The sequence below is a fragment of the Pelophylax lessonae genome, assembly GCF_965119305.1.
Source record: "Pelophylax lessonae genome assembly, chromosome: 2".
NCBI classification, from domain to species: Eukaryota; Metazoa; Chordata; class Amphibia; order Anura; family Ranidae; genus Pelophylax; species Pelophylax lessonae.
In genome coordinates this window covers 516,724,079-516,738,342 of record NC_138769.1, presented here as the reverse complement: position 1 = coordinate 516,738,342, position 14,264 = coordinate 516,724,079, and positions in this window count along the sequence as shown.

Sequence of the window (14,264 nt, the reverse complement as noted above, 5' to 3'; positions counted from 1 at the left end):
TCTGGCTAACTGTGTAGATGATTGTATCTCAGTGGTTGTTAATCTGTAAGGATGGTTAATTGCAGTGAATTTGCAAATTCCATTAATGGGAGAATCTACTTATATGTACATCTAATACAGACATGGAAACATAAAAAAGACATATCCTAAAGCTACAAAAATAGAGGACTTTTGACTTACCTGTAAATCCTATGCTTTAGAGTACAGTACAGGATGCAAGCATAGGCTTGTACATTTAGGTGACTGGACACTGACAAATCTCCTGAGGACACGCCCCCCAGAGCACCTCCCTTTATACCCCTGCCTCACTCCATGAATCCTTTGTTTTGTAGCAAGCAACACATTAATTAAGGTATAGAGGGGAGGGTGGCGTGTGTCCAGTACTGTACTCTAAGATATGGAATTTTCAGGTAAGTCAAAATTCCTCCTATCTTTATTGTACAGTACAGGACAAAGTATTCATAGACCCTGGGACCCTCAGAATGCTACTGTATTTAGTGTAACTGTAGCCTCCATTGTTCAAGAATTGGCATGTTTTCTATGGGATATAAAAGGATAAGAAGGTAATCTGGTGGTGGAAATAAATATATATACTGTATATAAATATATATATATATATATATATATATATATATATATAGCAGGCTGTATGAACATGATGACAGACTGCCCCAAAACTAGCCACAAGGCTGTTGAATAAGGTCTGCCTTAGTATTGGGGTAACATGATAGAAAGAGGAGTAGGCCTTTGAGACAGATTATCTGTTCAGCTGTTGCTGATGGGAAAGAATATCAATAAGAGGAACCTTAAAGGGATAATTTCCTAGGTCCATCTTTGAGGTTTGGTACTTGAGAAGAACCCCTGATAAAAGGTGTTTGCCTATATAATGATGGGAAGGGTGTAACCCCTCACAAGTAGGATATATGTAGAGTAGTTTTTCAGCACTCACAAGGGGAATAAAAACAAGTTCCCTTTACGTGGGCACCAGTGACATCAGAAATGATTAAGGCATGAAGACTGCCTAGAGGACAGTTGGAAGGAGGAATCCAGTATGGGTACTGATTCATAAGTTCAGTGCGGGGCCTTTGTGGGTGCAGAGACCCTCAGAGAGAAGTTTCAAGTAGTCACAAGATGGTGAAAAGGAGTTTGTATTAGAAGTGGATTCGATTAGGGCGACACAGTGGTGTAGTGGTTAGCACTTTCACCTAGCAGCAAGAGGGTCGCTGGTTCAAATCCCAACCACGACACTACCTGCCTGGAGTTTGCATGTTCTCCCTGTGCCTGCGTGGGTTTCCTTTGGGTACTCCAGTTTCCTCCCACCACACTCCAAAGACATGCTGGGAGGTTAATTGGATACTGTATAAAAAAAAAAAAAAAAAAAAAAATGGCCCTACTATGTATGTATGAATGTGAGTTAGGGACCTTAGGTTGTAAGCTCATTGAGGGCAGGGACTGATGTGAATGTGCAATGTATATGTAAAGTGCTGCGTAAATTGACAGCGCTATATAAGCACCTGAAATAAATAAAATAAATAAAAATAAGTGAAGCTGAATGCTCTTCTCAGTGCAATCAGTTCTGGGGTAAACCAGTCAGAAGTGCGACCAGAAAACAATTTACATTACAACGTGTGCTCTGATTTTAAGAGTTTCTGCTTGTATAGCAGGGATGCAGGACGTTGACATGAACACTGAGGCAATGCCTGAAAATGGTTTACCTTGTATAAGTCAAAGATGTAAAAACCAATTAAGGAACTCTAAGAGAAAAAGCTATTTTATTAAGAGTAACAGAGTGATAATTAATCCCTGTAGTGCCAGAGATGTAAGGGTAAGGACAGAAGGATGCCTTGCAAAGAAGGAAAGTCTCTATTTAGAGAAGTACTCTCTATAAGTAGTCTCAAAAGCCTGATGTAATAGGTTGTAACAACCGATGTGGAATAGGAAGAATCTTCTGAAACTTCTAAGATCAGTATTGATTAGTGGTGAGCCAAACCTCCTTGGATTTGGTTTGACAGGGGTAAGAGAAACTTCAAAAAAGTTTGGATGCCAAACCGAACCTGAAGTCTACAAAACTAAAAGTGCCAATTTTCTGGGCTAATAGCCAAGAAGGTGTCAGAAATAGGTGGGGGGGGGGGACTCTTAGGAAAATGTGCCAATGCAAAAAAAGTTATTGCAAAAATCCATCCCTATATTGTACAAATGCATTGACATTTACAAAAGAAAAAAGTTTTCAAATTCCGAGAAAATTACTTTAACAGCCCCTACCCAAAGTGTGCTATGTATGTTGGGGGTTATTTGGGGTTTATGTGCTGTTTTTTTTATATAAGCTGGAAATTAATGTAATTTGCTGCAAATTTAAAGTGTATCATTTGTTTTAAAGCAGAAATCCAGACAATTTTTTTTTAAACCCCGGAGATATTCTTTTAGCTAAATATATTATTGTTTGCTGTGTTATACATTATTTTTTTATCAAACTAACCTTTTTATTTCTTCTGCTGCGGGATCCCATCTTAATTGTGGGCATCTGAAGCCTACATGTACCTTCTTCCGGGAATAGGTGCTGCTGGTTTACCAGAGTCAGAAGACATTCTCGAGGGTGGAGGAAATTGACTGACCTGCACAGAGCCCTGACCTCAATCCGATAGAACACCTTCTGGATGAATTAGAGCAGAGACTGTGAGCCAGACTTTCTCGTCCACATCAGTGCCTAACAAATGCCCTTCTGGAAAAATGGTCAAATATTCCCATAGACACACTCATAAACCTTGTGGACAGCTTTCCCAGAAGAATTGAAGCTGTTATAGCAGCAAAGGGTGGGCCAACTCAATATTGAACTCCAAGGACTATGACTGGGATGCCATTAAAGTTGAGTATAAAAGCAGGCATCCCAATACTTTTGGTAATATAGTGTATATATACTGTATATGAGAAAATGGGTAAGTGATTTATGCAAAGCCTTATATAAGAAGGACTGGTTTAAAGATATGGTTCTTTTGGCACTGTGATTGTTGTGATGATTCCAATTATAAACGATGACTCCGATGCTATATGGTTCCCGAATGATTCATACCATATTGAGTAGGAGAATATCAAAAAACCTGAAAGAAGCATTATAAAATTAAAAAAATGTTTCACTTTTAATATTCCTATTTACTGCAGACAAATAGACTCTGGCAAAGGCTTGGTGGTCCTCCACACCAACTTCTACTTAAGTAAAAAATAAGATGTTATGGTACATGACTCATGAAAAATTATCCACAATTCTCCATGATAAGAGTCAAATTTATGGGAAAATTTGGTCCCCTTGGATTGAATAATTTATTTTATTAGACTTTGATAAGTCCTTGTTACGTTTATAAAACCAAATATTGCTCATGCTAATTCCTCCATGTTTAGTCCTCATGTCAATTCTTCTCTCTGACTCCTTTCTTTTCCCCTTTTCTTTCTACATTATACTACACAAAACACCTACCATGTATATCATCACAATAAGACCCATCTTCTTCTATAACTCAATATTACTCTAAAAGACATGTATAAAACAAATATTATTTTATGAAAATTAAGGATAAGGCTGCAATTAATCAGAGGAGCGCCAACCCATATCCACATCCATAATTTGATTAAACAGTAGAGTGGAAATCTCACTGTAGATGGGACCAAATACTACAGTGGATTAAAGACCATAGGACTTTATTGGATCGGGCATGGCAGTAGTGAGCACACATGAATGTAAAAACATTCAAAAGACTTTATTAATAGATAAAAACATGAAATTATTTCAATACATTACATTGCTTTGGCAATGATGAATCAGAAAATGAATCAGGATACAACCAAAGAAAATCATATGCTAAAATACAGTCATAAGAAGTCATATGGTTCAACGCATTTCACCAGGTTAATATAAGGTGGCTTCCTCAGGAACCAATATGGTTGATTGATGTACCCTTTACTTATAAGAGAAGGAAACATATAAACAGATGTACGAATCAATTGTTTCTAACATTATTCAAAAAAAATTTTGAATATAAAAAATGGAATGTGCTTTACATCTAACAAGACATAAACACTTAATGATGTTTACATGCTCACCTAGCAATCAGAGATAGTTAACATTAAGATCCATGATATCAAGCCGACCAAAGTATCAGAGGCAGACATCCCCCGAGAGATGACCCTGGAGGGGGTCAAAGATGCCAGCATGGCACTGTGGATTGGACCACACCCATAACGTCCCTAAAACTAGGGTAATATCAGCCAGCTATCAGGAGGTATAGATATCCAGCAGGTTAGGACGTCCCATATAATGAGGGAGAAAAACACACAAAGGAAGGGATGGCAATATGTGTGGCTTGCTAAACAACAACTGTGCCTGAACAAGCCTAATTTATACGAGGGGTATATAGCTCAATATAGTGAAAGATGATCAAAAAATAATAAATAGAAAAATTGACTTACTGCCTAGTCATCAATTATAATATCCCAAGAGAGATAACGTGGGGGGCATTTATAACTGTTTAGATGATTGGGGGTTTCAGCCGGGAAGTACATAATTGGCTACCAAGAATGTATACTAAGTAGCTGGATGTTGAAAAAAGTGGGGATATATAAAAAAATATAAATATAAATAAACATAAAGTCCTAGCAGGGACATATATAGATACAGAAAGATGACCCCATTATGTATATAATAAATGTAGCCTGACTGGAAATATCCAAGCAGAAGCTTTCCTGAATAACACAGACCAAATTCAGCAAAAAAAAAAAAAAGGAAGAAGCCAATCCAGAAAATATATGTATACAATCCTTCCTTTGTGGTAAACACGCTAGCAAGAGTTCGGACGCTGATTTTCACGGCAGGGATTGCTGCTGCTACCGGCGTCCTTGCCTCGTGCGTGTTAAATAGGGATGGTCCCACCGGAAGTGAGACGCCGTCTTGCGTCTCGCGTCACTTCCGGTGCGGGCGCGAGGCACTACGCATGTCCGCAACCGCGGCGGAAGTGAGGAGACTTACAGCCACAGCCAGGCAAGACGTAATCCCATTAAAAATGGGAGGAGAACAGGGACTAGACGGTTTCCTTCTCCTGCTTGGCGCCCGGATCCACATTAAGGGGGCGTGATCTGCAACTGACCAAAGGAGGCATATTGACACCATGGGTCCTAAAAGAGAAGGAGAATAATACAAATTCATAAAATACATCCCATAAGGGTTAATCATTAACAAACAAAATACAACATATTACATTAACATTCAATAACAATTATTTTATTTAGACATTTGTGTCCTAGAAATAGATAATTTAAAGTAGCCCAAAAGAAATTAACTTATGCTAATCAAGGCAGCAAAAAAAAAAAAGGGGGAAAAAGAGAAAATTGATAGACCAAAGGAATGTTTACAGGAATGGTTTGTAGGATACGGCAGTATTAATACCTGGCCAGCTAGTGGCTTGTTGATTAAAGATACACTTTGCCTCTTTTTGCAAAATGAATTTGTCAGTATTTCCACCACGTGGATTTTTACAGATCACCTCTAGAACTGAAAAGGAAATCATGTTAGGAACAAAACTATGGTTTAATCCAACGTGTTTACAAATTGCTGTATAAATAAGTTCTACTTCCAAGTAATATAGGTGGTCATTAATCATTTTACAGAATATTCTCTTGGTTTTTTCCTATGTAGAAAGCGCCGCACGGGCACATGGCCAGGTAAACGACGCCCTCAGTTTGGCAATTAGCAGAAAATTTGGGTCGCAAAATTCCTCCTCTAGGCAGCGGAAGGGTGGACCCCTCTTTGATCCAGGGACATTTAATCCAGAGGGCAGCGGAAGGGTGGACCCCTCTTTGGTCACACGTCCCACACCGGTGGGTGCCTAATCTGCCAGCGGCTCCAAGGGGGGGATTCGGTGGCAGATAATAGCTGTGGACCAAAGAATCCCCGATGTATCTAGACTTTTTAAAGACCAACTCAGGTCTGTGTAAAATATACTTGGAGACAAAAGGATCCTCAGTGGGGAAGTGCCAATTTTTTGATAGAATAGATCGTATTTCATGGTGATGAGCATTAAATGTTGTTACCAATTTAGCGGTTTGGAAGGTTTGACGTTTTTTTGGTGCAAAAATGAGGCCTGAGCCTCTCTCTCAAAATCATCATCTCTAGTGCAATTGCGGCGAATCCTGAGGTATTGACTGTATGGTATGTTCCTTACAAGTGATCGTGGATGACCACTTTGATAGTGTAAAATGGTATTTCCCGCTGTCTCTTTATGATAGAGGGATGTGTATATGGTTCCTTCGCTGGAGAGATGAACTATAGTGTCAAGGAAGGGAATTGCAGTGTCACTACATTGCATGGTGAATTATAAATTAAACTGATTGATGGATAAAAAATCCATAAAGTCAATAAGGAGTTTATGAGACCCTGTTCACACCATCAGGACGTCATCAATGTAGCGTTTCCAAAACAAGATGTGGTTAAAAGAGGGTGATGCTTTGTCATCCGAGAACAGGAAGCGCTCCCATCCCCCCAGGTACAGGTTGGCATATGATGGGGCACAAGCTGTCCCCATCACTACCCCCTGTACCTGGAGGAATGTATTACCATGAAAGGTGAAGACGTTTGGAATGAAGTATGTAGTCCAGAAGTTGTATACCAAAGTCTGCTACTACCCAATTGGAGCGCTCCTGCTCTTGGGGGAACAAAGACACCACCCTGAGGCCTTTATCATGCCGTATAGATGAATACAAGGCTTCAATATCTATAGCCACCAGTATTGAATTTGGGGGTACCGTGAGCCCCTCTAAGGTTTTTAATAGATCTAAGGTATCCATCAGATATAAAGGTAACCTTGCTACATGTGGACAGAGTTGGCTGTCGATATAACGACTAGCCATCTCAGAAATGCTACCAATGCCCGAAATTATCCGACGTCCAGGTGGGGGGGTCCGTTTTCTTGTGGATTTTTGGTATAGAATAAAAAGTAGGCGTGATAGGACATTTGACATATAGATAGTCATAGAGTTCTTTATCTATGATGTTGCTATGGAGAGCATCTAAGATGAGTTTCTTAAAGCTGGTTATCTTATCATCAATCAAAGTGTCGGGTACTTTGCGATACCATTCCTCATTAGAAAGAATTGTTATACACATGTCTTCATATTGACGGCGATCCATGACGACCACATTGCTGCCCTAGTCGGGGGGCTTAATGACAATGTGGTCGTCATGGATCAAACCGTCAAGGGCCAGTTTTTGTGACCGTGAGAGATTCGATTTGAAGGCTGGAGAAGGAGGAAGTTTCTCAATGTCTTTGGCTGTTTGTTTGAGGAAAGCCCATATAGCTGGGCAAGTCTGCAGTCGTGGAAAGTTGGTAGATTTAGCCTTAAATTTTTGTTCGGGGGGGGGGGGGGCTCGGGCTCATCATCAGAGGATGATCATCAATATTATTTTATATTTTATTGTATTTAAAATTGATAGTTTATTGTATTATTTGTATTGTCCTCCAAACATATGCTTTGCAAATCCTTATTTTTTAAATATGTAACTACTTCTTGTTATTGACATGTTTATACAGTTGTTCTCAAAACTTTACATACCCTGGCAGAAATCATGAAATTTTGACATTGATATTGAAAATATATATGACTAAACCTACCAAAAATGTGTCATTCATTTAGGGATAGTGATCATATGAAGCCATCACATAGTCACATCACATCCTAATAATGATAACAGAAATCACCCAAATAGCCCTGATCAAAAGTTTACATACCATGGAATGTTTTGTCTTGGTACAGACAATGTGACACACACAGGTTAAAATGGCAATTAAAGGTTAATTTTTTTAAATTGCAGTTAGTGTCTGTGTACAAATAGTCAATGAGTTTGTTGATCTCACATGGATGCACTGAGCAGGCGATACTGAGCCATAGGGGGCAGAAAAGAACTGTCAAAAAACCTGCATAACAAGGTAATGAAACTTTTTAAACATAGAAAAGGATATAAAAAGATGTCCAAAGCCTTGAATATTCCAGTCAGTACTGTTCAATCACTTATTAAGAAGTGGAAAATTCTGGGATCTCTTGATAGCCTGCCAAGGTTAGGTAGACCAAGAAAGATTGCAGCTACAACTACCAGAAGAATTGTGCAAATTGCAAAGAAAAGCCCACAGGTAACCTCAGAAATACAGGCTGCTCTGGAAAAAGATGGTGTGGTTGTTTCAAGGCACACAATATGATGAAATTTGAACAAAAATTAGCTGCATGGTCGAGTTGCCAGACAGATGCCTTTACAGCCAGATTACAGTGTGCAAAAGCTGTGAGGCATGTCAAGGTGTTGTTGGGCATATTGTAACCAGGCTTTTTCATGGCATTAAAGTAGTAACATTTTTTTCTGGCAGGATCCTGAAAAAAGAATAACCTTGGTTGCATATGTTCCAGGTCCAAGTAGCTGCAGTTTGACAGATAGGCAAAGCAGCAGTTGGTGACTGGATGGTTGGACCAACTATCTTAAAGTGACCTCCTAAGAGAGCTTCAATTGTCCTATGAACATGATCTGTAAAGGTAGGGAAACCTTTTGGTGAAATACTGTAAATAGATACTTATTCAAAGAGTCAAAGTCATTTGGGTCTACTACTGGTACTGTCCATTTCATAGTAAATGCCATTTCCATAGAATAGAGCTTTGTAATGTTTTTTGGGAGAATCTTTCCTGGATTGCATCAATCATCATAAAATGTCACATATGCTTGATTTTGAACAAGATAAGCATTTTAGAATTTGCATGTCTCTTTTTACCCAAACGAGTATGCTAAACCCCATAGGTCCTAATTACAATGACGCTAAGGCACTTGCCATTAGCTGGGATAAGTAGCTCAGTATCAGCAGAATTATCCTGTGAGGCTAAAGTAGCCTGTCCACAATTGCCTGGGGGAAATATATATTTAGGGGTCCTTTCTAAAATGTTATCCTGGTCCTCCTGCTTCTTTTTCATTCTAGACTCCTAAGGAATAGGCATTGCAGGATCCAACACTAAAAGACATGGCTGGATTAAAGGTGGACCTTGGTGGATTTTTGCTGCAGATAGAACTGGCTGTATGAAAGCCATTAGCTTTCATTAGCTGTCTGTGGAATTGAAAGGAGTTTAAGCATGCATGGGATAGGCATAAGGCTATCCTTCATATAAGATAGGGCCAGGGACTATTCATAGGATTCAGATATATTGGGCAGACTAGATGGGCCAAATGGTTCTTATCTGCCGATACATTCTATGTTTCTATTGGCGCTTTTCCACTGCATGGAACCGTACCGGTTCGGCATGCTTTTGTGCTTTCCACTGCTGGTACCACATGGTATAGGGTCGGAACGGTTCGGTACGGTACGGTATAGGTTTGCTTTTCCACTGCATGGAACCGAACGGTACGGTACGGTATGGCTCTGAAAAAACAGTACCTACTCGATTATGGTTCCAACAGGTACCAAAATGGTACCCTATCCCACAATCCTTTGCATGCAGTCACTACTAGCCACTGATTGGTCAGAGAATCCCACCCACCCCGTTGTTATCCCACCCACTTAACTTAGTACTACTTTAGTGGAAAAGCAAACCTATACCGTACCCCAGTGGTCCTCAACTCCGATCCTCAGGGCCCACTAACAGGCCAGATTTTAAGTATTACCTTGGGGAGATGCAGACTAGAGTACTGCAATCACTGAGCAGCAAATGATATCACCTGGGATGTATTTCAGTTATCTTGCAAACCTGGCCTGTTAGTGGGCCCTGAGGGCCAGGGTTGAGGACCACTGCTGTACCGTACCGAACCGTTCCGACACTATACCATGCGGTACCAGCAGTGGAAAAGCAAACCGGGCCAAGCAGGGCTGAGTAGAGCCGAGCCGGTATGAGCCGGTACTTGCAGTGGAAAAGTGCCATATGTTTCTATGTTCCATAGTTGCAGAAAGTTCCTCTTTAGCCAGATAGAACACTCTCTAAATTGCCAGAAATATAAGCAGCTTTGGAAGCAGGGACCAAAGCTATAATGTGTTTGGGTTCATTTACACTTGCTTATACTTCAAGACACATTAAAGTGCCTATCACTTCAACATGTTTTTTATGTGTTTTTTATGCTCTAGTGATGCTTTTTTGATGCTGTTTTGAAGTTTTTCTGAAGCTTGGCAAATGCACTGTGTGTGTGTGTTGATTTTGTATTTGTTTTAAGGGAGCCCAGTAGAACTTCAACTCACTAGTACCCCCACTCAGCAGATCCCGCTCACATTCCTGCTGCTCCACACTGCACACCAGATGTGATGTCTGCACCAGACACTACAGAATATATACGCATGAACTGGAAGTGACTATTGATAACGTCTTTCTAGTTCGCTTGTTGGTTTTCCAGGTTCGTCCTGGGATATTTCATACTTTCAATACCTCCAAAACAAAGTGAAGGTAAAACTGAATAAAAGCTCTTCAAAAGCTGCAGGTGCTGTTAGCAAGCATTGTCATTGACATCTGTAGAGGCTTTGGAGACATTTTGAAGCACCAAAAAAGTGACATGGGGTAAAAATTTTTAAAGCGAAACAAAGCAAACAATGTTTGAACAGGACTGTAGAGTTACCATTTTATATAGTGGCAGGTGCTTTGATTGACATTCAGAGTGCTTTAAAAAGCATGTCAAATGCCACATTTTGAAGCAAGTGTAAATGAGCCCTTCCTGCTCCAGTGTTAGGAAGCAATAGCACTCTTGGCTGGAATGTTACATGAAGCCCTGGCAAAGTGACTGTTAACCTGTGCTTTGCTGTGGCTCCCTTTTTCTCGTATGCCACAATTTTGCTACAAGCAAAGGTATTTCCCTGGGGTGTACTTATGAAGCAGGATGACGAATACAGGGTAGGCATGTACAGAAGGGTAACATAATAACCCAGTTGTAGACTACCCTGTACCAAAATCCTCATGGAAAGAGGATAGAAGAAGCCTATGTGCCTAAGTCTAAGCCCTAGACTTGTATAGCACCCTGTCGCTGACTACAAAGCAATGCACTACGTGCCAAGGCATATACCTGTGCTGGAGTGCAGGATCTAGCGACAAAGCAGCATTACAGACCATCTCCCACATCATGGGGTCTGGGTACAGCTCCCAAGCTTTTACAGAAGTTATGTCAATCCATATGTACTGTTTCCATTGTAATATAAAGAATATTTAGGAATTAATAAATAATCCAAAGATAAAATCATGAAGTAATAAAAGCAAACAGTGAACATGGAGACGAGATCCATCACCTTAAAACAAAAAAAGGGGGGATTGAGGCAGGGTTAAAGGGGAGGGCCTGTTATCAGGAGATTTACCAGCATCCAATCACCTGAAGGTATGAGCCTGTAGCCCAGGGTCTAAAAATACTATGCCTATGTCCTCTAATATACAAATAAGACAATCACTTTATAGTACACACAACAGGTCAGTTTGGTTGGTTGCAGACTGGTTGGTAAGGAGAGCTTGGAATCTTTTTGTGTTTTTTTACATGTGTTGCCCTTCCAATGCTCCTTACTGCAGAGACCAGGTACAGATGTGGGCAGAAACTATTTGTTTGTGCTACCTATAATTACCCTTCAAAGATCAAAGGACAACTATTATTGTCTACAAAGTGCTTTATATTCTATACTGTGATTTTTTATATCTTAATTTATGGTGGTTAATTGCAGAGAAACAACAACATTCAGTTACAGATATGCTGTGTGAATAGCTAGTAACTGATGGTCTTGTGGTTGAATACAGTAGTTTCTCTGTGTCACAGGTCGGTGAGGTGGCTAACACTAGCTATTATTTACAATAGCAACTAGATGGCTACCTGCGAAAATATTACAAGGAAACCTTCACTTACATGTTGGGAACTGTTTTTCATTATTCAGTTGAAGGGCATTAAAATACCGAAGGTACATATTTTAGCATTATATATTTACTGCATTTTTTAATTCTCATTGGATTTTTTTTTATTATAGGTTAAATTTGTTTTTTTTTTTTTTTTTTTTTCATCATTAAAAGTCCTAATATATAAATGCACAATTTGTAGAATATTTTCTATGTCTTCTAACAACAAAACAATATTAATATTTAAAAACTACCCATCTGCTTATCTCCTGCTGCTAAATGTTTTCCTTAAAAGAGCTATAAGAGACATGGTGAACAGATGGCAGCTAGTTTGCTATATCCTGCATCTCTTCACAACTGCCACAGAGCTCGACTATTCATTAATCTTCTATAGACTTCCAGTAGCATAGTGACTAAATTACACATACTGAGGCCAATTCTGCTGTCAGGCTTCAAATGAAACAGAAACACATCTTGCAAAGTATTTTATCTGATTTCTACCCTAGTGTCTACTTAAGACCAGTTATAAAAATAAACATTTTGCTTGGAACTTGATCCATTTTTATGTCAGGAAATAAAATGATAAACTGCAGAAGAGATTGCAAACCTCCTCCACTAAACTGCAAAAGCTACAATGCCTAAAACCCTTAACATATCCTAAACATTTCAAGGAAACATCTGCTTAGGAAACATATGACATTATTAAAAGGTTCTCTCGTCTGTTTATTTATGTGTAGCTAAATCCTGTCTGTTGTGAAGTTTAGGGATGGTGTTAATGAATATATTTAGCACTGTGGAAGTAACAGATGCCTGCTTTTTCTTTAAGTGCACCTGTCTCACAACCTTGGAAAATCTACTATAAGCACTACAACTTGACTTTATAGAGCAAACACTTCTTACAAATAATCTAATGTTTAAATGGACTACTGAAGTACTAATATGTTTTTTTTTATAAACAAAAACTTTGAATAAACATGAGTTGGGTGGCACCCAACAATACTAATGTGTTTTGCAATTCTATGTCCTGTGGGTAGGGCCGGGACAAGGGGTGGGCAGGGATGGGGATGCACTGGCCCGAACTCTAAGGGAAAGGAGAGGCGCAGTTGGGCATCTTTTCCCTGGGCGCTGGATGACCTTGTCCTGGCACTGCCTGTGGGGAATAACTGAGCTGCAGCCCATAAACAGTTCTGCATATTTTAGCATGCATTCATCGCATGAATGGTTCACTGATTTCTTAGTTGTATAGAGCAATTTGTCCTGTTGCACTAATGTTTCTCAGGACTTCAGGATCATGTTCTGGTGGGATGCAACATGTGAGAGACAGGTACAGAGGGGCGCCAGACTAAGTGCAGTATTAACATCAACAATTTAACAAAATCAAGACAAATGGCAACTCACTAAATAAATGAGTAATACAGGCACAGTAGATTGGGGTTTGTCAGTCTCAGAGCCTCTCCGAGCTGTCTAGGTATCATAGCAGTCTTGTGCACTGGCTGTGTCACCTGAGTAGTAGCAGGAAGCAGTTGAATGCCGCCGTAACCAGCATGAAATACAAGATGGCGTTGGGGCTGAACATGACATCACTAGGAGGGCATGTTGGTGTGCTGACGTATTAGTGGGCAGAAACGCGTTTCGAAGCTTCAGCTTCTTCTTTAGACCTGATAGGCTTAGAGTCCTGTCAGTCTAATATAGGGAAATTAATGGAAGGGGTGGACTTCATTCGCTGACAGATACAGTATGTCAGTTTACTATGGAGAACCAATGATTGGAGTGGACTCAATAGTCAATTGTGTGGAATGGAACTCCAATATATCTAACATACACATCTGCATGATAAAATCTTACACATAGAGAAATAAAATAATTAATTATCTAATCTAGCAATGAAATAGTGGAAAAATACTCAATATTAATGGTGTTTATACAATTACTTCGAATAAAGTGAACCAATAGCTGGTTCATAATTATAGTCTGTATCTACCAATTAAATATAGAAATTTATACTAAAGATTATAAAAAAATAATATAAAAAAAATACACACAAAACACATAAAAAAGATATATATAAAAAAAACATATATACATATATCTAAAAAAAGAGAAAAAGGAACGTTTTTATTTATAGGGATTCCTAATGACTATAGTGTCATGATTATAAAAGGCTTATCTGAGCAACCCTATATAATATAATCATATTATCATGAGAATATATATATTATTTATTGTTTAGGGGATATATGTGCATGCATACATTAGCATATATCATTTTGGTATGAAAACGAATATCTATAGTATTTTTAACACTATATATACACGCATCCAAATCTAATTTGGGGTGATTCCAAAATAATGGAAACAAAAGAAAACGAATATCTATTGTATTTTTAACACTATATATACACACAAAT